Consider the following 26079-nt stretch of genomic DNA (forward strand, 5'->3'; position numbering starts at 1 on the left):
AAAAATCATTAATTGGTATTTTAGCAAAGTGTTTTTGTATAGGGATAGAGAAGATCTGAATCGAATCTAACACATGTATAGCTCTCATTATGCTAGCCAGTAAATCCCAGGCAGGAAAGATCAGCTACCAAAATCACACATTGAAATTTTATATTTCATGTTCTTAAACCAGCCATTTATTTATTCTTACAAGGTGTCAGGCATGTACTCGGCCCTTCCATAATCACTTAAGTGGTCTTAATATATATTTTACCCTTACACATTTGTGGGATATGCCACATTCTCATTAGAAATAGCGCTTAAACAGTGGTGTAATGACCCATTCTCCTTGGTTTGGAGGAAGCAAGTTGGGGGAAACATGACAATTTGTTGGAGAAAATAGAATTTGAACCTAAACCTGGCTTTGAACTTGTGTTCTAAGCCACTATAGTCAAATAGCGCCCATCTTTTTGATCTTTCACTGCTTGTTATGGCCTGAATGTTTCTGTCCTTCCAAAATTCATTTGTTGAAATCTTACCGCCCCCTCTCTTCCCAAGGTGATACTATTAGGAGGTGGGGGCCTTTGGGAGGTGATTAGGTCACGAGAGTGAAATCCTCAAGAATGGGATTAATGTTCTTATAAAAAAGACCCCAGAGAGCTCCCACCATATGAAGACACATCAAGAAGTCAGCAGCCTGCAACCAGGAAGTGGACTGGCTACTAGGGCCTTGATCTCAGACTTCTAGCCTCCAGAACTGTGAGAAGGAAATGTTTGTTGTTTGAACCACTCAGTCTATGATATTTTTTAAAATAGCAGCTGAAGTTGTCTTAAGATACTACCCGAAGTATCTACTAAGAATATTCAGTTACTATGAGTTGAACTGAATTATGACTGATTCAGAGGTCATAATAAGAAAGTGTTGAACGAATGGATTCCAGGAATGTGATAGACGCACTAATATTTCCTACCAGTTCACTTCCTCTACCTAACAATGTCTGATCCCTCTGTTCTGAATAAGAGGCCCAGCAGAGTGAACCTGGCTGGTCAGTTCCATAGGGGGTGGGGGATGTGGAGGTGGGAAGGGATAAGACTAAAGGTGACTATTGGGCAGCTGCCTAAGTGGGACATTCTAGTCCCAGCTAAATCTCTTACCTTAAAGGGCCACTTGAAGTAAATGGGTCAAATGGAGGCTGGAGAACTAGAAAAGAGGAGAGCGAGATGCTTGTCCGATTAAGTGAAATAGAATTTCACAGACATGCTCCTGGTGGGAACTTGTGTTGGCTTGTGTCTCCATTAAAGGACTGGCAGTGAGAGAAAGAGCAAACACCTTCCCATGCAACAAGACTCAAATCAAATGCCTCCTTTTTTGGAAAGACTCCAAACTCCCCCTGGCCAAGTTAGAACCTTGCTACGCTGTGTTCCCACAGCTCCCTTTTAATGTCTCATGGCAGAATTTACCTCGTATTTATTATAGTAAGTACCTGTTGTAGGGCAGTCAACTCCAGTAGCTCCTGAGAGCACGGAGAGTCTTTGCATTTATCTTTGTTTCCCCTTATTAGATGCTGATTGAAGAAATAATTAATGAAATAAATTGCAACATGTTTGTGAAACGCCAAGTCTGAACATTATGGTTTATATAGCAGGTATGAAATGCTTCATGACCTATGATGAGTATCATGCCACATTTCCTTAGTTTTCAGATTAAAATGGAACGGGCTGTAGGCCCCACCTGCCAGAATTAAGGGAGATCCAGTATCATACTTCTGCCTCCCTGCTAGATTGAATGTTTGTGTACCCAACCCAATTCATATGTTGAAACCAAATCTCCAGTGTGATGGTATTAGCAGGTGGGGCCTTTAGGCAGTGCTTAGGTCTTGAGGGTGGAGCCCTCATGAATGGGATTAGTGCCTTTGTAAAAGGACTCCAGATAGCTCCTTTACCCCTTCCAACATGTGAGAACACAGTGAAAACATGGCCTTCTATGAATCAGGAAGTGTGTCCTCACTAGACACTGAATATGCTGATGCCTTTATCTTGAACTTCCCAGCCTCCAGAACTGTGAGAAATAAATTTCTGTTGTTTATCAGCCACTCAGTTTATGGTATTTTTGTTACAGCAGCCCGAACAGACAAAGACACTTCCTCCCTCCTTCTCTTGGATCATCCACAATCCCTAGGGGCTTAAGCAACAAATCATAGTCTGCTGTCCAGTGACCAGGGGCCCTGGTGAATCTCTGTTCACTGTGCCTTCCCTGTCTAGGCTTTGCTGGAGTCATCAGTTTTCCACTGTACTTCTGGCCCAGCTGTTTCAGGTATTAGCAATGCATCAGCTTATACAGTTTCGTGCTGAGCAGCATGGGACTTTGAAAAAAAGGTGGCACCAAAGGTTTACACAGTTTGCTTTGTAATCTATCAGAACCCTTTGCTCAGGTCCCAAGGCTACTAACTAAGACTCACCTTTTCAGGAACCTACACATCCATGCTCCCACAAGGTCTTTCCCCCAACCAAAGAATGTCTAAGCATCTCCTTGTTTCTGAGATGACAACCACTCTCCCTTTTTTGAATTCTAGAATCTTCTTAGGGTGAGGGCATCTTTCCTTCTTCATCTTTCTAAAATAAATGGTACCTTCTTCCACAGTGAAGTTTAAAAGACCATTAAGAAGGACTTGGGCTTCAGAAACATAAGAATCTGTCCATTTCCCTTTCTTGGGAATGGAGATAGAATGTCTTTTACTCCTTCTTGATAAATTGTCCACTCCATGGATAGGAGATTTTTTAATATAGAGTAAAAATTCTAATACAAGTTAAATTATCACCTGGAGGTCACTCTGCTATATCAAAGATGCTTAGAACAAGAGTGCATGCTTTTGTTAATTCATCTCTTGCATGGTGAAAGGAGTTCCTCTTTAGTTATGACCTAAACATAAAAATCTATATCATAATGTTTTAACTTGTATAATTTATTTTTTATTTATTGCAAAAACAAGTGTTTTGGTATACAGTCCAGAGAGGAAACATTGCCAAGCTTGCTGCCAGAGAGAGAACTGAAGAAGCCAATCTCACAGGGCTCTGTTGAAAACAAGCAGCCTTTTACAGTCCCCTGATATCCTCACAGCAATGGTTTGGCAGTAACTTCTCAGGACCAGTGTGCAGGGGAGGGAGGTAGAGAAGTATCCCTGCAGTGCTCTACTTGGCTATGATCACGCTATCTTATTTTATGCCTGGTAACTCAATGAGACTACTTACCATTATATTAAGAAGCATAACTGCTCATAAAAGCATATCCATAGTACTGGAGGACCTAGGCCAGGAGAGGTTGTTTATCTCAGTTATACACTGTGTCAAGAACGCCCCTGAGAATTATTCAGGTAATGCTGTTGAGACCAGACCACTGGCCCATTGTCGCCCTCTCTTAAGGTAAGTTCTTCCTTTGGGAGAACATCCCTGGAGGGTTTACCTACTCATTGATCTCAATTAGGATCCTTAAATAATGGTGAAACTCATCAGAGTTTGGGTTTTAAGTATTTTCTTTTCCTGGAGACTCTCTGGCCTGTAGCCAAAGGCATTTATTCCCTACTTAGTTTTCTTTGAGTTGAACATACAAAGATGATATGGATGTGGGGTAACTTGTCAAGCCACAAACATAACCTGCTCTGTAATAATACCCTCCCACACTATTATCTTGCTTTGACATGATATAATTCAAGTTCTAATCCTGTTTCCCTGACACTAAAATGAAGTGGTTTCTCTCTATTAAAGACATCATCCTCAATTGAAACTCACTAAAACATCAATATGTCACATGGACTAGCTTCACAAAGCTCTTGATCTGAAGTTGACCTTTTTAGAAAACCCATAGCTCAGAATTTGACCTTATCACCTCAGGAAATTAAATTTAAAATCTGTCTCTACAGTGTTACATGTGCTTTTTAAAAAAAAAAAAAATCAGGTTTTTCTGAATTTGACTTGGGTATCAGAGACATTATTTGCTCACCAAAATGAACCAAAATACCTTCCTATTTTAAAAAAAAATTCCTTTTCTTTCTTCCTTAACACTTAGAAAAAAACTTGTTTTGGAAAAAATTCAACGTGAAAGAGAACATGGGTGTGGGCCTCCACATATCAAGGCCTCAAAGAATTCACTTTCAGCATGTTTAATTTTCAACTGAGGCTTCTGAATTCCACCCAGTACAGGCTGTAGTGTGTGAAGAGTACATGTGATTGGTACTGAAGAGTAAAAGGCTCAGGCTTGAGATGGGAGGGAGGAAGAAGGAATATAAACAACCCAGAAACCTGTTTAGATCATGACAGGTGGCTGTTGATTAGGACAGGCATATAACTCACCTGGGTGCCTTAGTGGAAATGTCATGCCTTATTTTAGAAGGAAATTAGATTCAGTGATAGGAGATATGCTCTAGGGACTAAATAGCATTCTAATAACATATTTTAAGTGTGCCATTTACCAACAAGATTGATTTTCAAATTTGTTTTAACAAAGATTAAAATAAAAATAAAACATGATAGCAAAATGGTGAATAGTGAAAAGAAATGTGTAAAAGCATGATGGAAGATTATGTGAGCTACTCCACCCGCCACCAAATTGTGTGAAATGCTAGGTTTTCTTCCTTCCTTCCTTCCTTCCTTCCTTCCTTCCTTCCTTCCTTCCTTTCTTTCTTTCCTTCAATTTTACTTGAAAATAACTTTTAAAATTTAGTCAGGTGCAGGCAAACTTATAGAGACAGAAAATAGATCAGTGGTTGCCTACGGATGGAGATGGGATCTGGGATTGACTATAATCTGGCATAATGGATCTTTTGGGGGTGATGAAAATGTTCTAAAACTGGATTGGGGTGATAGTTGCACAGCTGTATAAATTTAATGAAGATCATTGAACTGTATACTTGTGATGGGCAGGTTTTATGATATATAAATTATACCTCGGGCTTTGCTGGTGGCGCAGTGGTTGAGAGTCCGCTTGCCGTTGCAGGGGACACGGGCTCATGCCCCGGTCCGGGAAAATCCCACATGCCACGGAGCGGCTAGGCCTGTGAGCCATGGCCGCTGATCCTGCGCATCCAGAGCCTGTGCTCCGCAACGGGAGCGGCCACAAGAGTGAGAGGCCCATGTACCGCAAAAAAAAAAAAAAAAAATTATACCTCATAAAGTTTTTAAGAAAATTAACAAGGTGCAGCTTCATGATATTGGATTTGGCAATTATTTCTTGGATATGACACCAAAAGCATAAGCAACAAAAGAAAAAATAGATAAACTGGACTACATTAAAATTAAAAGCTTCTGTGTATCAAAGGACACAGTCCACAGAATGAAAAGGCAGCCCAGATAATGGGAGAAAATATTTTAAAATCATATATCTGATAAGGGGTTAATATCCAGAATATTATAAAGAACTCTTAAAGCTCAACAACAAAACTAACAACCTGATTAAAAAATGAGCAAAGGTCTTGAATATGCATTTCTCCAAAGAAGATATACATATGGCCAATAAACACATGAAAAGATGCTCAACATTACTAATCATCAGGGAAATACAAATCAAAACCATAACAAGATACCTCCTTATACACATTAGAATGACCACTATCAAAAAAATAGGAAATAACAAGTGTTGGCAAGGATGTGAAGAGATTGGAACACTTGTGCATTGTTGATGGGAATGTAAAGTAAAATGTAAAGTGTGCAGCTGCTTTGGAAATCAGTATGGAGGTTCCTCAGAAAATTAAAAATAGAATTATCATGTGATCCAGTAATTCCACTTCTGAGTATATACCCAAAAGAATCAAAAGCCGAAGCAGGGTCTTGAAGAGATATTTATACAATCATGTTCATAGCCATACTCTTCAAAAGGTGGAAGTGACCAAGTGTCCATCAACAGATGAATGGATAAACAAAATGTGGTCTCTACATGCAATGGAATATTATTCAGCCTTAAAAAGGAAGGAAATTCTGAAATAGGCTACAACACACGTGAACCTCAAGGACATGGTTAACGTGGTAAAATTTTACATTATGTATATTTTACCACAGTTAAAAACTTAAAAAGGTTAAATATTTTTTAACCAGATATGCTTGTCTATTCTAACACCCCCCAAATTGGTCTTATCTATTCTGGTCCTGGAATACTGTAGTCATGAATGAATTGTTGTGGGTATAAATGCATTCCAGATTGTGCTAATCAATTCTGATTTTGCCTCTGCTATTCTTTTGGTTAGTTCATCTGTTGTCATGGAGTTAAATCTCACTTTTGTGTGGATAATCTTACCTAGACCAACTTCACAAATTCTGATCCTGCAGTTCTAACTTCTTGATGGTGTTTTCACTAGAACATCACCAAATTATCCCAGACTCATCATGGGTAAATAAAAATTCATATTCTTTGCAAATAATGTCTGCCTCTTGAATTCCCTGGTTCTTCCTTTGGTCCCAGTCATCCTCCTAGTTATCATGGCTTATATCTGTGGAGTTATTTTGGATCCTACCTATTTCTCAGTAACAATCATTGTTTTTTCTGCCTTCATTCTTTTCTATTTCTAAACATACTGTACAACAGTGACAGGTAAATTTAAATCTTAAAACATTCAGACAATTCACAGTTAATCCTAACCCACCTACCCAAAGTAATCTCTGACTGTTATCAAGATTAATTCTCTACTTCTACATTAAGTGTGCTCTACTTAATGTTCATATTCTAATTTTCATGTATTTTACTCTCTTCCTTCCTAAATACAATGGTCTTCTCCCTCTTTTCCACTTAACGATCTCTTCCCGTCAAACATCCCTCAAACAGGAGCATTCCCTGATCACTGCAGCCTCTGGTCATCTCAGTCTTCTCTGAAAGCCTGCCTTGACACTCACTATCTCTTCTGGGCTACCAGTGGAGTGTGAGCTGTCAGCACCAGACAAGAATAACAAAAACAAACCCAGGATGGGCCTGGGGTCAGATGATAGGAAAGTGTTGATGGGAGGCCATGAGTTGAGGTGGGATTGTGGTCAAGATCAGATAGTGAATTAGCACAATAGAAGAAACACATATGAACAAAAGGAGACATGAGAGTCAAAGTCTTTGGAAAAGACTGAAGAACAATAAGGAATATAAATTGGAGTAAATCTTAAGTATCCCAACTTCCATTAAGAGCTCTAGTCACTGTACCTTGACTAGTACACAATCTCAGGCAGCAGAACAGTTCAGGGGAAAGGGTATAAACTAAAGCTCCTGACAGACATGGATCCTAATCCCAGTGCCCCCACTTCCTATCTGTGTGATCTTGGGTAAATTACTCGAACTTCTTGAGCCTTGTTGTATTCATCTCTAAAACAGGGATAATAACACCAATATTATAGAGCTGTTCTGATAAGTAGATAGAATTCAATAATGTAAATAAAGATCCTGGTAGATGCTCAATAATGGTAGCTATTAAACCTTTATTCTGGCTAAGGTCAATTGCTCTGTAGGTACTGAATGAAAACTGCCTTCTTTATGAGTTATAAAGATAATATCATCACTACATCACTGTGTGAATAAAGTATAATTATCAATGAATGTCAGCCTACATCTTAAGTATGCAAGAAATACTGCCTTTCTTCCTTTTTCTTTCCTACCACTCTTTGTTTTTTCTTTCCTTTTTCCTTTCTTTCTATTTAATTTTGACTCTGGTGTGGACTGGGTAGGAAATTCAATATCAATGATTCTTGGGTTCCCCACCTCCTTCAGTTTTGGACCAAGAGTTCAGAGTCTTTCATGAAGGCTTTAGGAAAGTCTTGCTACTCACTGGTCTCTGTCTATCCTGAATACTGCTGAGAATCCACCTTGCCCAAGACTCCCTCAGATCTTTTGCCACACTTGGACTCCAAGGAACTTTGGTCAATCTAAGAACACTGGATCAAAGTCCAGTGTCATAGAAAGACTCATGGAAAGAAGAAAGGAAAAGGAAGGAAGGACAGAGGAAGGAAGGAGGAAGCCATCAGCCTAGGGAGATCTGGGTTTGCTTGTTGAACAATAAATTATCGAAAGAAAGTCCTGTGTTCTAGGCAGAAATGAAAATCTCTGGAGATAAAAGGAGAGTGGAGAAGGGCAGGTGGACTAAAGATATGGAAAAGCCTAAAGTTCAAAGTATTGTAGAATTTCTTATTTGTAACTTGAACTTTCTCTTCCTCTGATAGAAGAGACATGAATTGTTCAAAGGGTATTTCCAGCTGACTCAGACAAAGAGAACTTATGGGTTGTCTGAAGCAGGAGAAACACAATACTTCTTGTTTTGACCCTACCCTAACTTGGTTACTTAATTCATCTTCAGGGGCCCATGTTTTTTCATCTGTAAAATGAAGGTGTTCTAACCACAAACTGTTAAAAATATAGTTGAATTCTAAAATTCTCTGGAATCATCTGATAGAAAAAATGATTTTAGAGGGTGGGCTTTGCTATAGGTTTCAGAATCACGACTGTAAAAGGAAACAATTCAGAGGCAAAATAATCTCCTCCTCCACCCAACTGTCATTGCTCTTTAGCTCTGCCTCTATTACGGCCTGGATGACTTTCTGTTCTGATTTATAGTCATTTGCTGACAAGTCTTGTCTCCTAGTTTACTACTAGAGCTTAAATTCTTTATGGAACTGATTCAGCTCTCTAGACATCTCTCCTTTCCCTCTTTTCTCACTCCCTGCTCAGAGTCTCCTTGAACGGAGTAAGCACGAGTAAGAATTATTTACAAGTGAATGGAAATAACCAACTTTAAGAACTCAGGAATTTCCTCTGAAGGTTGACTTTATTGACCGCTCTTGGGAAGTTGTTTTTGTCGCCCACATTCTAACAAACTGAAACTGCTTTTGTCCTAAAATATTTATTTAAAATGTTTTCTGTTGTGTTTAACTCTTTACAAGCATTTTCTTTTTTCAATCTCACAACAAGCCTGAAAGGCAGATATTGATATCATATCTACCAGATAGGGAAACAAAGCCTCAGAGGGGTTAGCGTTTTGCCCAAGAGCATTCAGCTTGCTAAGAGGCAGAAGCAGGGCATGATTCCAAATCTTTTAGATTACAGAGCCCACCTCAATGTAGTAGAGATATTTTCCAAATCCTTTAGAAAGAGCTAGTAGGGATTGCCTCACAGTTGAAGAGACAAACTGGTTTATGAATATCCATGAAGGAAGAAGAACAACAACGGTGAATTTGGAAACAAAACTTCCTTCTAATTCAGTCCAAGCAGCATCTCTGATTTTAAGCAGCTATTTCATGATATATAACATTGACGTCTAGCCTTGAGTTTGTAATCGAGGTGCTCACACAGGTTTGCCAGGAGTTTGCAAATGCTTTTAAGCAACAGAAGTTTTCAGTGAGAGAAAAAGGAAAACATTTTCAATATAAAGATCAAGGAAAGAGACTGATTGACCCAATCCTATTAGAATGATTTAGACTGGAAATAATAACTGTTTGCTTTCAACTTATTCTGAGTAAGCAACTATTTTCAACAGGCATCCCATAATGACTCCCAATTCTCAGAACACTGAAACAATCTCTATAGGAGAATGAAGTCTGCTGTTTGTGAGGGGAGGAAAAAGATACCAGCATTGCATACTGACTATTCAAGGTTATAATAAACACTCTATGGAATGTCTCTTGCGTCTATATTACACTCTCAATCCACAATGAATATGTATTTGAACATTAAATTCATCTTTTTTCCCCCCAAAGAACAGGTATTTGTGTCGAACTAAAAATCAGGACAGAACTTACTTGTCTGTCCTTGGAAGTTGTTTTGCTTAAGAATCCCTTCTTTATCTTCCAGTTCAGTAAGGGCTTTATTGATTATTGAAGACTTCTTTTAGCTTGACAGTTTTAATAAGATATATAATATGGAAGTTTTAATATGATATATAATCAGAAGTCAGCTCATACCTGAAAAAAAATCATTGTGGAATAATACACATCCATAAGCTTGTCATCGTGGACACACCCTGGCAATTGTCTGCTGTGACTAACTGCTTACCTCACACAGGTGACGACACTGACTGCTCTCTGTGTTATTTCAGGCTCTCTGGCTTAAATTCTGATTCTAGTAATTACGGAGAATAAACAAAATTTTGGATGAGAGAACATTCTTTACTTTTTGGTGAATAGATGCAATTTTTTTGGTTGTACATGTATAATTTTATACACAAAAATAAACGGTATAAATAAAATTATTCCGTCTTTAAATAGGATTTTCTTATTGGAGTTCATAGTTTAGTAAATGAATGGAAGCCTCATTTAAAAATCCATGTATCGGGGCTTCCCTGGTGGCGCAGTGGTTGAGAGTCCGCCTGCCGATGCAGGGGACATGGGTTCATGCCCCAGTCTGGGAAGATCCCACATGCTGCGGGGCGGCTGGGCCCGTGAGCCATGGCTGCTGAGCCTGCACATCTGGAGCCTGTGCTCCGCACAGGGAACTATGTTCAATATCTTGTAATAACCTATAGTGGAAAAGAATTTAAAAAATAAAGAATATATGTATATATGTATAACCAAATCACTTTGCTGTACACCTGAAGCTAACACAATACTGTAAATCAACTATACTTCAATTAAAATAAAAAAAAAATCTATGTCTTCATTGTATCTATGTTCCGTGTTTTTCTATAAATTATAATAAAATCTTTTCCTGGCAAATATCTACAAAATTATAAATTGATAAATGAATGAAAGTTTAGGACTGTTATACAATTTCAAGCTGTTTCCAAGGATGATTTAAATTTGACCAGTTCAACTCCCAGTATCTATCACTGCTTATAGGTGGGTGGGTATGCACACATGTGTGTGCCCACGTGTGTGTACGTGTGCAGAGGATGACACTATAAACCACAGATCATAAACTGGTGATTATTATCACAGATGTGTTTTGATTTCCCAGCACAATGTTTTACAAAATCCCAAATTTGTTGTAAATATTTATGAATCAGCAAATATCAATAAAAGCAGATTTCTGAAGTCTCTTAAAAATGAGGAAACATAGCAATATTGAGCCTATAGTCTCTCATGGCAAAAATTGGATGGAGTTAGGGAGAGACTACAGAAATAACTGGGGCTCATACTTTCCAATTGTCCCCTCCTCCCTCATTGCTGTACATTACCTCCCTGGTTCCTGTGGGTATTTGAGATTGAGGCCCTCGCTTTGAAGAAAATTCTCTAAGACTTCCTTTTAGCGTGGTGTATTAGTCATTGACTTTGTGGGTGGTGACTCAGAGTTAAGAAGTATTGTAGGAGTCTCAGGCCAACTCAACAGCCAGGTGTAACTGAAGGATACCTGTTTAGGAACTCCAATAGCCCAGCTCCTTGGGACTCACGGGATGAAGAGCCATACTGGAAGGGGAAGAACACCTTCCCAAATCCTTTCATAAATCGGAAGGAGGGAATTTGTCAAACTTCAATCACCCTTGGAAGTGGCTTGAAATTGTATAATCATCCTAACTTTCCCTCATTGATCAATTTATTATTTTGTCGATATTTGCCATAAAAAGGTTTTATTACAATATATAGAAACCCTCTGAGTATAGGTACAATAAGGACATAGGTTTTTTTTTTTTAATTAATTATTTTATTTTTGGCTGCAATAGGTCTTCATTGCTGCACACGGGCTTTCTCTAGTTGCAGCGAGTGGGGGCTACTCTTCGTTGCGGTGCATGGGCTTCTCATTGCGGTGGCTTCTCTTGTTGTACAGCACAGGCTCTAGGCACACAGGCTTCAGTAGTTGTGGCACGTGGGCTCAGTAGTTGTGGCTCACAGGTTTAGTAGTTGTGGCTCACGGGCTCTAGAGCACAGGCTCAGTAGTTGTGGCACATGAGCTTTGCTGCTCCACGGCATGTGGAATCTTCCCGGACCAGGGATTGAACCTTGTCCCCTGCATTGGCAGGCGGATTCTTAACCACTGTGCCACCATGGAAGTCCCAGGACATAGGTTTTTAAATAAAGTTTTCATTAATTTACATAAAGCCAACAGCCTGGATTGGGAGCACAGCTCTTGTTTTCTTTCTTATCCTTACTTCTGGGACGGAAATTTCTTACTATAAATTTGTTCTCAACACATTTGTTTATTAATATAAGGATGTATGTATATATAGTGCATATAAACCAGCAGGCTTGGCTCATATGGAATAAAACAAAAGAAGGGAAAGTTTGGCAATTATCCTGGTAATTACCTTGATAAAAACAGCAGATCTAGTTCTGTTCCATGATAGATATTTTGGTTTTAAATTAGTTCTATTACTACCAGGCCTGAATTAATTAACCAGGTAATTTTGCAAAGTGGGAAAAGTCTCCTTCAAGATGAAATAGGTACTCCCTGTTTAAGCTTTTAGATGGATTAATTTTAGAAAGTTCAGCTCACAGAATTCCTTAGATTTGTAATGATGTCACCACTTCGAAGAGCTCTAATTCTGAGTCTGAGCCACTCCTCTCACCCCCAGGAGAGTGTGTGTGTGAGAGAGAAGGGAATCCAGGCGTGGCTACATGAGCAATTGTGAAGGTGAGCTCAAACAGCAATACGTGGTACACAGAAGGGCTGTGTCTCTTTAATGAAATGCCTCAGCTTCCCTACTGCCCTCTGCCTAATTTTGGGTTCTAAGTTTCTTGGCAGCAGGGGATGATGGCTTTTAGGAGGTGCCAATCCTACTTGCAGATATTGTTGCTCTAATTCTGCCTAAATTGCAGTTTCTGGCCTTGGGTCATAATGCCAAATAGGAAGTGCCTCCTAGTTCCTCCAAATATGGTATGTGGACAAGGGGGCGGAGTTTAGCACACAAATACCCAGCTGCCAACTTTTCATGCTTACAAAGGATCAAAAATAGGTCACTTAAGGTCAATAATACATCCTTTCTTCTCCCTCCCAAGGAGCAAATAGTGTTGTCTTACACTCTAGGTGAAATACAGACTTCAACTCCAGAGCTATATTTAGTTTGGAGTTTTGCTTTAATGCTACCCAAACACATTCTATAACTGTTAGGGCCTCAAAGAATTGCATGAATAAAGTAACTTAAATTTAACTTGTATACATGTCTGATCAACTTTGTGGGGGAAAGTTTAAAGCCAAAACAAGAAGTGGGGAGAGGGAGTAAAAACATCTTGTTTGTTTTTGAGGTACGACTGATATTTGACTATAAATTAGCGTCTGAGTAGAATGGTAGAAAAACAAAAAACAGGGTTGACAGGTGTCTCAAAGGTCATGTCCAACCCTCTTCCTGAGGATGCATGAATCACCAGCCCACTCTGATTCCTTCTGTCTGAGCTGCTGCATTTTTTTCAGGTTCTGCTACTTCAGGAAACCACAGTTGTTGGCTGATAGAAAAATTACAGCAGCGCCATAATACGAGAGAGCTATTTCTGCCAGTGAGATATTAAGAGTACCTAGTATATAATAGACCTTGCAGTATAAGAAAATGCTGTTCTTTGCTGACTATCAAGAGGTTAAAAAAAAAATAAGCTGTGACTATTTTGAACTTTCAACTATCAGGTTCCCTGCATATCTAGGAATACTAATAATGTTCCTCTGGTGAATAGACTTGAAACACAGTAAAATGCTTTCTTTACAGCATTATCATTTCCATTAATTTGATCAAGTGTTGATCAGTATAAATTATTTATGTGAGCACTGAGAGCCGCCTCCCTAGGTGCAAGGCAATCTGTTAAAGATTTGCTATCATGCTAATGAATGAGGGGGAAGGGGGAGAAGTACATTTTATGAGTCATAAAGTTTTAGGAACATTAGTTCTCATGTTTGCATTTGGAAATGAACTCTTGGTGAAATGCACTGTAAAGAAAAATGGAAACCCAAATTCATCAACAGCATACATCCAAATAGTGGTGGAAAAGACTCAAACCCTGGTAACCTGACAATTATGATGATCAAATGGGAGATTAGAAATGGTCCTGAAAGTATAGAAGGACTTAAACTCTAGCAGGATTGACTGGCTCATGCCTTAATTTGATTTCTTTCCTTTTTTTTTTTAAAATTAATTAATTTAGTTTTGGCTGTGTTGGGTCTTCGTTGCTGCTCACGGGCTTTCTCTAGTTGTGGCAAGTGGGGGCTACTCTTCGTTGCAGTGCGCGGGCTTCTCACTGCGGTGGCTTCTCTTTGTTGCGGAGCACGGGCTTTAGGCACGTGGGCTTCAGTAGTTGTGGCTCACGGGCTCTAGAGCGCAGGCTCAGTAGTTGTGGCGCATGGACTTAGCTGCTCCGCGGCATGTGGGATCTTCCAGGACCCGTGTCCCCTGCATTGGCCGGCGGATTCTTAACCACTGCGCCACCAGGGAAGTCCCTTTAATTTGATTTCTAATAAAATGTGTCTATCGGCCACAGCTTTTCTGAGGGGCAGGGGAAAGTGAGAAGAGAAAGGAAGATGGACAGAGAACCAGCACCTAATGTACTTCTTCGCATACTTACTGGTGTCACTGTAAGAATCTTGTTGTAGTTGTCTATAGGCAAGGTCTAGCTTGCAGGGACAGCTAGGTAAGTCCTCTACTGCAAATAATTGACAATAAGTGCACTTGTTATTCTGATGCTCCATATACGTTAATGCATTTAATGCTTACGTCAAGCCTGTAAGGTAGGCACTATCATTAATCGTATTCTACAGTCGAAGAAACTGAGGCACAATGAGGTTAAGTGTCATGTGCAAGTTCACACAAAAAGTAGAAGAGCCAGGAATTGAACCCAGGCAACTGAGTTCTAGACACTGCACTCTTAATCACTGTACTAAATGACCTCTCAAATATTTACAAAGTCTGTGTTTTACAAAGTCTGGTCTAAAATTCACCTGCATTAGACTTCCTGGGGTGATTTTTTAAAGTTTCCTAGGCTAGTATATCAGAATCTCTGGGAGTTGGGCTTAAGAATTCCTATTTAACAACTCACTTTTGCACACTAAAATTTGAGAATCACTAGTCTGAGGAGTGGGAGAGGGACCTAGAGAGAAACTCCTTTTGGTCTTCAAAGCCCAGAAAGGCACGCTATTAAACTCTTCAGATTTTGTATGTAAAATCAGGTCACCTTCAAATACAGATGGTTTTACTTCTTCCTTTCTAATCTGGATGCATTTTATTTCTTTTTCTTGCCTGACTGCCCTGGAGAGAATCTCTAGTACAATGTAAAACAGAAGTGGTGAGAGTGGACATCTTTGTCTTGTTCCTAGCTCTCCAGATTTTGAAGGAAAGAATAGATGGATTGATGCTAATATATTAGAAATTCACAATTAAAATCTGTAGTTTGGTATCTTCCATTCCTGACCTGGATTGCATGAAGAGAAGCTTACACACCAAAAATACCAAATTTACTTCTAATTCATTCCCAGAATGGAGTGTGGTCTTCCTGTTAGGGCCCCAGGGAGCAGAGCCAGACACGTAGAGATTTTCAGTAAACTCCTATTGAGTATGGGTGAGGTCTTCAGCTCTTTCCCTTCAGATTCATTGTGGGGACTAGGTATGTCCGTGGTCTCCCCTTGTGGAGATTTGTTGGAGTTAAATGAGGAACATTTTCAAATTACACATGTCTTTATCCCATATCTGCTGTTCAGCATGTCTGGGTATGGGACCTGGGTTATGTATTTTTAATAAAACTCCTAGACCATTATAATCTCCCCTCTGGTTAAGAAGAACTGCAGTATAGAGGCCTAGCTTTAGAGATAGTTTAATGTCACCTGATTCCTGTAAAGGTCACCATGAACAGTGCTGTCATAGAGGTAAAGAAATAAAGGGGCTGTTCCACTTACTATGACTGCCTAAATTACCTCCAAACTAAGTGCTGTATATCAACCGTTAATAATGCTCACAGATACTTTGGTTAGGAATTCAAACAAGGCTTGTAGTGGATCACTTACTCTGCACCATGAAGTAAGAATTCCAACAAGGCAGAAACTATATTGCCTTCCCTGATCTAGCCTTGGAAATTATGCAGCATCACTTTTATTGCATTCTGTACATTAGAAAGTCACTAAAATGGACCATATTCAAAGAATTAGACTCCATTTTTTGTGTGTGGAAAAAGTGTCAAAGAATTTACAGATCTATTTTAAAACCATTACAGTTGGGATTTCCCTGATGGTCCAGTGGTTAAGACTCTGCGCTTCCACTGCAAGGGGCTTGGGTTCAATCCCTAGTTGGGAAACTGAAATCCCACAAGCTGTGTGGTGCAGCCAAAGTGAAACAAACAAAAACCCATTACAGGTGCTATGGAAAAAGAAACCATATAATAATAATAATAATATCTAACATTATTGAGCACTTACACGCTAGATACTCTTCTAAACATTCTATGTAAATTACCCCAGTCTTCCCACAACCCTATAAAACAGACAATATTATAATCTTTATTGTAAAGAATCTGAGCTTGTATAACTTTCCTAAAGCATAGCTTGCCAGAAAGTAATGGTGATCAGATTAAAACCAGGCAGCCTGGCTCCAGAAATATTCTCTTATTTACTACTGGTATGCTACATAACTGAGAGAGACATGGGATCTAGTCCAAAGCACTAATTTGAGGAGGACTGTATTATGCTCCAAGTGTTTTCCATGCCCAAAACCCCATTCTGAGGAAAGATGGCTACTCAGCTTTGTCTCTCTAGTCTATCCTGATTGACCAGGGAAGGACATCTTCCTGTGGCCATCATCTGTAATAACCCTGAAGTCTGGTGACAGAACTCTGTAGAACTACTGGAGAGTTACTAAGTAAACCCATCAGATCCTCCCTCCCAGAACTTGAATGTAAGTCTATCCAAGGGTAGTCAGCTGTGTGTCAGTAGGCAGAAATCAGGAGACACATAGAAAATAAGTCAGAAAGGCTGCACAGGAAGCAGAAGCCCTGGGAAGAAGGAATTAAGAAGCAGGCAGGAGAATAAAGAGTTTTGTGTTCATATGAACAAAAGCAGTAAAAGCAAAGGCGGAGAAGAGAGTAGTTAGTGCCCACAATAGGAAAAGACTGGAGCAGGCAGACAGATGCCAACGTCTAAGGCGTGTGTGCCATTGTGAAATTAGCAGACCTGGAATATATTTACTATATGTACCTTTTCTTATGTACCTGTAGTGTTTAGTGCTCAACGAAGTGTGTCTGTGCTACAAAGGAAGTTCCCTGCCCCGTGCATCCTTAAAACAAATCCTCATTTTCTGAGGTAACGTGAGCCTCTCTCTTTCTGTTCTTTATTCTTGAAATGCCCTCACCCACTGACTGTACAGCTTATGAGTCATGTGGCCTGGGATAGGTCATTTCCCTGTTTGCCTCAGTTTTCTCATTGATAAGATGTGGGGTGGACCATTTCCAGCTCCAAAATTTATTATTCTGGACTTCAGCACGAAGAGGTTGGTCACAGTGGGATTACAAAGTCATGGTAGTTCCCCCACCCTCTTTATTCTCAGCTTCCTTTCCAGCCACAGAGTGATTTAAACTTGAGACTTCTGTCTCATAAGAAATCCAACTGCAGTACTAGCGTGTAAATTAGCTGTGTGGCCTCCTGGCAGCCTCCACGCAGGCTTCCCTGGCTCTGTGCGGTGTTTTCTGCCAAGCCAACAGGCGAGTGTGTGTGTGCTGACCCTGTCTTCTCTCATTTCACAAGAGGCCTTGTTTGCTGGAGAGAGATGAAAATAAACTATGGGAAGTTGCAAACATGCTGATGGGAACTGAGGTAAAACGTGGAAAGGGTGCTGGGTTTGGTGTGGTCAGAGGTGACTGTAACTACTGGCCAGGAAGGAAATTTGGAAGGGATTGTTTTACAGATTCTACTTAAAATTCTGTTTCATCTCAAGGGGGCTTTACAGTGGAACAGACCAGCATTTGCATTTCAGAGAAATTAAAAAAAAAAAAAGACAGAAATTTGGACCTGGAAGGGCTCACAAGGATTCTTGTGTTAACCTCTGCCCATCACTCACTTCTATCCACCACTTCCCTACATGAGTCTGGATTTGGAGGAAACCATAGGCAGAGCTCCAGATGGAATATTTGGAGACCTGGAAACAGTTCTGGCTCTGAGGTCAGCTTATTGTGTGACTGTGGACAAAAACTTCTTGGAGTTCTTAGTTTTTCCTTTTGTATACTAAATGATATTTGTTTTTTGCTTATGTCACTAGAATTTTGTGCTAGTTAATGACATATTGGTCTCTATTCTCCTCATTTTCTCAGTCAATACCTTGCACTAAGCCAAATGTTTAGAGAGGGTTACAGGTTAACTCTTTCAAACCTTCAGGGAATTGTTTTATGAATCACTGGTGTATTGAACTAAATAGAATCCTTGTATGGTCCGCTTAGAGAGTAGAGCACCAGAAATGCACTGAAAAGTCTGAATGGTACGCTAGAGAGCTGAAAGAGTTAATGGGCTTGCCTCTGGTAGAGCTGATTGGATGCCAAGACATGACATAAGACACAGGAGAAAGAGAAGGCTGAAATATATTTACATGAGGGAAAACTTAGCAATCTGTTAGTAACAACTGGATTGTACTTCCCTTTCACTGTCTCTTTCCCTGCCCAATCTCTCTCTTTCTCTCTCTCTCTCTCTCTCTCTCTCTCTCTCTCTCTCTCTCTCTCACACACACACACACACACACACACACACGTGCCCACACACGTCTTGATATTATACTATTGACTAGAATGGAAAGTCAAACTGAGCTGAGTGGAAAGGTGCTTTGAGTTCTTGGTGAAAGAAATAAATACACCTCACCCTGGACTGTCCCTTTGTATTCTAAAAGTTCATTGGATGATGGAATATTTTTCCTCTTCTTTTCTCTCCCTATTCACAGAAACCCAATTACTCACTGAGCTAAGGGTCATGGTTGATTTATTTCAAACCTAGGATCCAGTGAAAAAACAGGCTTCTGTGAGTATTCTAAGAAACCTAGAGTAACAGGTAGCAAAACTCCACTGATTGCCCATTAGCAGGAGAATAATGTCAAAATTCCTGAAATTGAAATTCAATGAACTTCTTGGTCTGTTTCCAACCTAAGTATGCTGCCAGTAGAAAGGAAGCTTCCTAGGAGCGAAGACTTTGTCCACATTGTTCATTTTAGCAGGACATTTTGTGTCTGTTATTTTGAGAATGTCGTGAACCCAGAGTGGTCTGATGTCCTGGTGTATTTGAGAACTTATCAGTTAATATGACAGAACAGCTACAGGCTCTTTTTCCATGTTCTTTTGGGGTTTTTCCTGTGTCTTCATTCTGTGTGCTCACTCTTCTATCAGCCACACTCCCTTTAATTGGCTGAATGAAGGTTGTCACGTAAAATATTTTCTTGTTAAAAATTTTCAACATTGTTATAATTCTGATTAAAATGATGGTATTAAAGGCCTTTGGGTTAAAACACAAAAATAACAGTTCTGTTGTCATTTTTGTTCATTGGTATATCCCGACATGTAGCGTAGTGCTTGACACATAATTAGCATTCAATAAATGCTGAAAGAATGAGTAAATGAACCTTATTTTTCACTATTTTCCTTCCTTATTTTTTAGCCATAGCTAGTGGCCCAGCAGGTACAATAAATGAGTGAAGTCAGTTGTGAGTCCAGATTCATGCATTGGGTTTGTGGTAGGAACTGTGATGAGTTGGAGAACACATGTCCCAGTTACAGTGGGCAGCTGCTGCCTATTGTTGCCACACAGGAGTATTAAACTGGTTTTGCCAGACATTTTTATTTTCAAGAGAAGCTGAAAATCCTTATTTGTACATGAAACCTTCAGTTTTTAAAAGTATGCTGTGCAATATTTAAGAAACTATAGTAACCCTAAATAAACAAGGACATATACCATGTTCATAGGTTAGAACACTCAATATTGTAAAGGTGCAAAATTTCCACAAACTGACCTGTAGATTCAATAAAAGTCCATTTTCTTACTATATATGAGAATTAATGAGTCAATTATAAAATTTACCTAAAAATAACAAAGGATCAAGAATAGCCAAGGCAATCTTGAAAAGGAACAAAGTTGGACAACTTATGCACTACCAGATATAAAGCATTGTAGTAGACAAATAGAACAGAGTCCCAAAACAAAAACGACATAGACTGTTCACTTGATTCATGATGAGGGTGACATTGTAGTTCAGTGGGTAAAGAATAATTAAAAAAAAAAATGTTTCTGGGGGAATTAGATAGCCATATGGAAAAAAACGAATCTCTCTTTTTTAAAAAAAACATCTTTATTAGAGTATAATTGCTTTACAATGGTGTGTTAGTTTCTGCTTTATAACAAAGTGAATCAGCTATACATATACATAGATCCCCATATCTTCTCCCTCTTGCGTCTGCCTCCCACCCTCCCTATCCCACCCCTCTAGGTGGTCACAAAGCATCGAGCTGATCTCCCTGTGCTATGCTGCTGCTTCCCACTAGCTATCTATTTTACATTTCGTAGTGTGTATATGTCCATGCCACTCTCTCAGTTTGTCTCAGCTTACCCTTCCCCGTCGCTGTGTCCTCAAGTCCATTCTCTACATCTGTGTCTTTATTCCTGTCTTGCCCCTAGGTTCCTCATAACCTTTTTTTTCTTTTTTATATTCCATATATATGTGTTAGCATATGGTATTTATTTTTCTCTTTCTGACTTACTTCACTCTGTATGACAGACTCTAGGTCCATCCATCTCACTACAAATAACTCAATTTTGTTTCTTTCTATGGCTGAGTAATATTCCATTGTATATGTGTGCCACATCTTCTATATCCATTCATCTGTCGATGGACACTTAGGTTGCTTTCATGTCCTGGCTATTGTATATAGATCTGCAATGAACATTGTGGTACATGACACTTTCTGAATTACGTTTTCTCAGGGTATATGCCCAGTAGTGGGATTGCTGGGTCGTATGGTAGTTCCATTTTTAGTTTTTTAAGGAACCTCCATACTGTTCTCCATAGTGGCTGTATCAATTTACATCCCCAGCAACAGTGCAAGAGGGTTCCCATTCCTCCACATCCTCTCCAGGATTTATTGTTTGTAGATTTTTGGATGATGGTCATTCTGACTGGTGTCAGGTGATACCTCATTGTACTTTTGATTTGCATTTCTCTAATGATTAGTGATGTTGATCATCCTTTCATGTGTTTGTTGGCAACCTGTATATCTTCTTTGGAGAAATGACTGTTTAGGTCTTCTGCCCATTTCTGGATTGGGTTGTTTGTTTTTTTGATATTGAGCTACATGAGCTGCTTATAAATTTTGGAGATTAATCCTTTGTCAGTTGCTTCATTTGCAAATATTTTCTCGCATTCTGAGGGTTGTCTTTTGTCTTGTTCATGGTTTCCTTTGCTGTGCAAAAGCATTTAAATTTCATTAGGTCCCATTTATTTATTTTTGTTTTTATTTCCATTTCTCTAGGAGGTGGGTCAAAAAGGATCTTGCTGTGATTTATGTCATAGAGGGTTCTGCCTATATTTTCCTCTAAGAGTTTTATAGTGTCTGGCCTTACATTTAGGTCTTTAATCCATTTTGAGTTTATTTTTGTGTATAGTGTTAGGAAGTGTTCTAATTTCATTCTTTTACATGTAGCTGTCCAGTTTCCCCAGCACCACTTATTGAAGAGGCTGTCTATTCTCCATTGTATATTCTTGCCTCCTTTATCAAAAATAAGGTGACCATATGTGCGTGGGTTTATCACTTGGCTTTCTATCCTGTTCCATTTATCGGTATTTCTGTTTTTGTACCAGTACCATACTGTCTTGATTACTGTAGCATTGTAGTATAGTCTGAAGTCATGGAGCCTGATTCCTCCAGCTCTGCTTTTCTTTTTTAAGATTGCTTTGGCTATTCGGGGTCTTTTGTGTTTCCATACAAATTGTGAAATTTTTTGTTCTAGTTCTGTGAAAAATGCCACTGGTAGTTTTATAGGGATTGCATTGAATCTGTAGATTGCTTTGCGTAGTAGAGTCATTTTCACAATGTTGATTCTTCCAATCCAAGCACATGGTATATCTCTCCATCTGTTTGTATCATCTTTAATTTCTTTCATCAGTGTCTTATAGTTTTCTGCATACAGGTCTTTTGTCTCCTTAGGTAGGTTTATTCCTAGGTATTTTATTCTTTTTTTTGCAGTGGTAAATGGGAGTGTTTCCTTAATTTCTCTTTCAGATGTTTCATCATTAGTGTATAGGAATGCAAGAGATTTCTGTGCATTAATTTTGTATACTGCTACTTTACCAAATTCATTGATTAGCTCTAGTAGTTTTCTGGTAGTGTCTTTAGGATTCTCTATGTATAGTATCATGTCATCTGCAAACACTGACAGCTTTACTTCTTCTTTTCCAATTTGGATTCCTTTTATTTCTTTTTCTTCTCTGATTGCTGTGACTAAAACTTCCAAATCTATGTTGAATAATAGTGGTGAGAGTGGGCAACCTTGTCTTTTTCTTCATCTTGGTGGAAATGGTTTCAGTTTTTCGCCATTGAGAACCATGTTGGCTGTGGGTTTGTCATATATGACCTTTATTATGTTGAGGTAAGTTCCCTTCTGCCTACTTTCTGGAGGATTTTTATCAAAAAATGGGTGTTGAATTTTGTCGAAAGCTTTTTCTGCATCTATTGAGATGATCATATGGTTTTTCTCCTTCAATTTGCTAATATGGTGTATCACATTGATTGATTTGCATATATTGAAGAATCCTTGCATTCCTGGGAGAAACCCCACTTGATCATGGTTATGATCCTTTTAATGTGTTGTTGGATCCTGTTTGCTAGTATTTTGTTGAGGATTTTTGCATCTATGTTCATCAGTGATATTGGCCTGTAGTTTTCATTTTTTGTGACATCTTTGTCAGGTTTTGGTATCAGTGTGATGGTGGCCTCGTCGAATGAGTTTGGGAGTGTCCCTCCCTCTGCTATATTTTGGAACAGTTTGAGAAGGATAGGTGTTAGCTCTTCTCTAAATATTTGATAGAATTTGCCTGTGAAGCCATCTGGTCCTGGGCTTTTGTTTGTTGGAAGATTTTTAATCACAGTCTCTATTTCAGTGCTTGTGATTGGTCTCTTTATATTTTCTATTTTTCTTCCTGGTTCAGTCTCAGAAGGTTCTGCTTTTCTAAGAATTTGCTCATTTCTTCCAGGTTGTCCATTGTAAGGCATATAGTAGGTTGCAGTAATTCTCAGGATTCTTTGTATTTCTGCAGTGTCAGTTGTTACTTCTCCTTTTTCATTTCAGATCCTGTTGATTTGAGTCTTCTCCCTTTTTTTCTTGATGAGTCTGGCTAATGGTTTATCAATTTTGTTTATCTTCTTAAAGAACCAGCTTTTAGTTTTATTAATCTTTTCTATCATTTCCTTCATTTCTTTTTCATTTATTTCTGATCTGATCTTCATGATTTCTTTCCTTCTGCTAATTGTGGGTTTTCTTTTGTTCTTGTTTCTTTAATTGCTTTAGGTGTAAGGTTAGGTTGTTTATTTGAGATGTTTCTTGTTTCTTGAGGTAGGATTGTATTGCTATAGACTTCCCTCTTAGAACTGCTTTTGCTGCATCCCATAGGTTTTGGGTTGTCATGTATCATTGTCATTTTTTTCTAGGTATTTTTTGATTTCCTCTTTGATTTCTTCAGTGATCTCTTGGTTACTTAGTAGTATACTGTTTAGCCTCCATGTGTTTGTGGTTTTTACAGTTTTTTTCCTGTAATTGATATCTAGTCTTATAGCATTATGATCGGAAAAGATGCATGATACAACTTCAATTTTCTTAAATTTACCGAGGCTTGCTTCGTGACCCAACATATGATCTATCCTAGAGAATGTTCCATGAGCACTTGACAGGAAGGTGTATTCTGTTGTTTTTGTATGGAATGTCCTATAAATATTAATTAAATCCAGCTTGTTTAATGTGTCATTTAAACCTTATGTTTCCTTGTTTATTTTCATTTTGGATGATCTGGACATTGGTGAAAGTGGGGTGTTACAGTCTCCTACTATGATTGTGTTACTGTCGATTTCCCCTTTTATGGCTGTTAGCATTTGCCTTATGTATTGAGGTGCTCCTATGTTGGGTGCATAAATTTTTACAATTCTTATATCTTCTTCTTGGATTGATCCCTTGATCATTATGTAGTGTCCTTCTTTGCCTCTTGTAACAGTCTTTATTTTAAAGCCTATTTTGTCTGATATGAGAATTGCTACTCCAGCTTTGTTTTGATTTCCATTTGCATGGAATATCTTTTTCCATCCCCTCACTTTCAGTCTGTATCCGTCCCTAGGTCTGAAGTGGGTCTCTTGTTGACAGCATGTATACAGGTCTTGTTTTTGTATCCATTCATCTAGTCTATGTCTTTTGGTTGGAGCATTTAATCAATTTACATTTAAGGTAATTATCGATATGTATGTTCCTATTACCATTTTCTTAATTGTTTTGGGTTTGTTATTGTAGGTCTTTTTCTTCTCTTGTGTTTCCTGCCTAGAGAAATTCCTTTTGCATTTTCGTAAAGCTGGTTTGGTGGTGCTGAATTCTCTTAATTTTTGCTTGTCTGTAAAGGTTTTAATTTCTCCGTCGAATCTGAATGAGATCCTTGCTGGGTAGAGTAATCTTGGTTGTTGGTTTTTCCCTTTCATCACTTTAAATATGTGCTGCCACTCCCTTTTGGCTAATAGAATTTCTGCTGAAGGATCAGCTGTTAACCTTATGGGGATTCCCTTGTGTGTTATTTGTTGCTTTTCCCTTGCTGCTTTTAATATTTTTTCTTTGTATTTAATTTTTGATAGTTTAATATGCGTCTTGGCGTGTTTTTCCTTGGATTTATCCTGTATGGGACTGTCTGCATTTCCTGGACTTGATTAGCTATTTCCTTTCCCATATTAGGGAAATTTTCAACTATTATCTCTTCAAATATTTTCTCAGTCCCTTTCTTTGTCTCTTCTTCTTCTGGGACCTCTGTAATTTGAATATTGGTGCATTTAGTGTTGTTCCAGAGGCCTCTGAGACTATCCTCAATTCTTTTCATTCTTTTTTTGTTATTCTGCTCTGCAGTAGTTATTTCCACTATTTTATCTTCCAGGTCACCTATCCGTTCTTCTGCCTCAGTTATTCTGCTATTTATTCCTTCTAGAGAATTTTAAATTTCATTTATTGTGTTGTTCATCATTGTTTGTTTGCTCTTTAGTTCTTCTAGGTCCTTGTTAAGCATTTCTTGTATTTTCTCCATTCTATTTCAAAGATTTTGAATATCTTTACTATCATTACTCTGAATTCTTTTTCAGGTAGACTGCCTATTTCCTCTTCGGTTGTTTGGTCTTGTGGTTTTTTACCTTGCTCATTCATCTGCTGTGTGTTTCTCTGTCTTCTCATTTTGCTTAACTTACTGTGTTTGGGGTCTCCTTTTCACAGCCTGCAGGTTCGTGGTTCCTGTTGTTTTTGGTGTCTGCCCCCAGTGGCTAAGGTTGGTTCAGTGGGTTTCGTAGGCTTCCTCATGGAGGGGACTGGTCCCGGTTTTCTGGTGGATGAGGCTGGATCTTGTCTTTCTGTTGGGCAGGGGGTGTGTCCGGTGGTGTGTTTTGGGGTGTGTGTGACCTTATTATGATTTTAGGCAGCGTGTCTGCTAATGGCTCGGGTTGTGTTCCTGTCTTGCTAGTTGTTCGGCATGGGGTGTCCAGGACTGTAGCTTGCTGTTCGTTGAGTGGAGATGGGTCTTAGTGTTGAGATGGAGCTCTCTAGGAGAGCTTTCACCATTTAATATTACATGGAGCTGGGATGTCCTGTACTCGGCTCTCCCAACTCAGAGGCACAGGGCTGACATCTGGCCAGAGCACTAAGACTGTGTCAGCTACACGGCTCAGAAGAAAAGGGAGGAAAAAAAGAAAGAAAGAAAGAAAGAAAAAATAAAATAAAATAAAACAATTAAAATAAAATAAAATAATTAAAAATATAAAAAAGAAAGAAAGAAGAGAGCAACCAAACCAGAAAACAAATCCACCAATGATAGCAAGCGCTGAAAACTATACTGAGAAAAAAACAAACAAACAAAAAACAACGGACAGAGAGAACCCTAGGATAAATTGTAAAAGCAAAGATATACAGACAAAATCACACAAAGAGACATATACATACACACTCAAAAAAGAGAGAAAGGAAAAAAATATATATATTGTTGTTCCCAAAGTCCACTGCTT

This window comes from Phocoena phocoena, chromosome 6 (assembly GCF_963924675.1).
Source record: "Phocoena phocoena chromosome 6, mPhoPho1.1, whole genome shotgun sequence".
Lineage (NCBI taxonomy): Eukaryota > Metazoa > Chordata > Mammalia > Artiodactyla > Phocoenidae > Phocoena > Phocoena phocoena.